The sequence below is a fragment of the Herpailurus yagouaroundi genome, unplaced genomic scaffold, assembly GCF_014898765.1.
Source record: "Herpailurus yagouaroundi ecotype Mexico unplaced genomic scaffold, PumYag 67690, whole genome shotgun sequence".
Lineage (NCBI taxonomy): Eukaryota > Metazoa > Chordata > Mammalia > Carnivora > Felidae > Herpailurus > Herpailurus yagouaroundi.
Window position 1 is genome coordinate 4577944 of NW_024420490.1, and position 1144 is coordinate 4579087.

Here is a 1144-nt window from a genome sequence, read left to right on the forward strand (position 1 = left end):
CCACCTCTGGGGTTTCTCAGGAAGGCGGGGATGGGAGGAGAGGGTATTTGTCATTACGCTTCTGCGATAAAGCATGCCCCCTTGTTCCCCAAAAATAAAAAAATTAAGAAAAAAAATTAATGTCCCCTATGGAAAAGTAAAATAATTATTATTTTTAAAGGGAAAGAAAAGAACTTTGTCTTGCTTTTCGCTTTTTCACCTGGGCACTCAAAGGATATAAAAAGTCGGAGAAAAAAAAAAAAAAGACGCTTCTACCCGTGGTTCCACTGGGGCTCGAACCCAGGACCTTCTGCGTGTAAAGCAGACGTGATAACCACTACACTATGGAACCTTCGCGGTAGGTCGGTGGCATCATTAGCTTATTCATAGTCTCACATCAGAAACCACGCCTCTGCTGAAACCCCTCCCCATCTCGGTAGCTCCGCCCCCCGCCGCGGCTCCGCCCCGCTTGTAAGATAGGGTGTTCGCGGCCGAGTCCGGCGCGCCGGTTGCGGCGTTTGGGCAGTTCGGGCAGCCTGCCCGCCACATTCGTCGCCTCTGTGACCAGGGCGAGGCCAGGGCTGGGATTACTCTCCTGAGAGCCGCCCCGCTAATCACCCGTCCCAAACTTTGTCTCAGCTGCGACGTCGGCGGGACCGCCCAGCGGGCGGAAGCGGACCAGGCTGCGGGCCCGGCAGCTTCTGGCAGCTTCCCTCAGCTCAGGAGGGACGCGTGCTCTCCCCGTTTCCCCCTGGGCGCGCTGAGTCGCTTCCGGCAGCACTGGGGACCTTGAGTCCGGAGCAGGGCGGACGGGAGCATCACTTGGAACCAAAGCTTCCGGCAGCACGCGGTTTGGGGGTGGGCTGGGGGTCATTGTCATAGCGGCGTGTATGTTGCCAGGGCTGGAAGAGACCCCTGGTTAGTGGGCCTCTTCCCCGAGGATGTAGGCTCCTAATGCTCCTCTGACATTGTCACAGGATTCCTCCTCTCCCGAACCCCGGACACCCCCCCACCCTCCGCGCCCACATGGGCCGAGAGGCGCAGGGCTTTTGTTTGCTCCTATTTGGCTGGGCTGGGGTGGGGGTGGGAGGGGCGGTGTAGATGGGACACCCCTTTAAGGCTGAGGGTGATGAAGCAGGACCAGCTACAAGATTTGAGGGGCCCA

General features: G+C 58.0%; 1 non-coding gene across 1 annotated transcript; it reads right to left on the bottom strand.

Moving 5' to 3' along the window:
• Positions 1 to 258: 258 nt before the first annotated feature.
• Positions 259 to 331, bottom strand: TRNAV-UAC (transfer RNA valine (anticodon UAC)). The gene has a single exon. It is a non-coding gene; the product is annotated as a tRNA-Val (tRNA).
• Positions 332 to 1144: the final 813 nt, after the last annotated feature.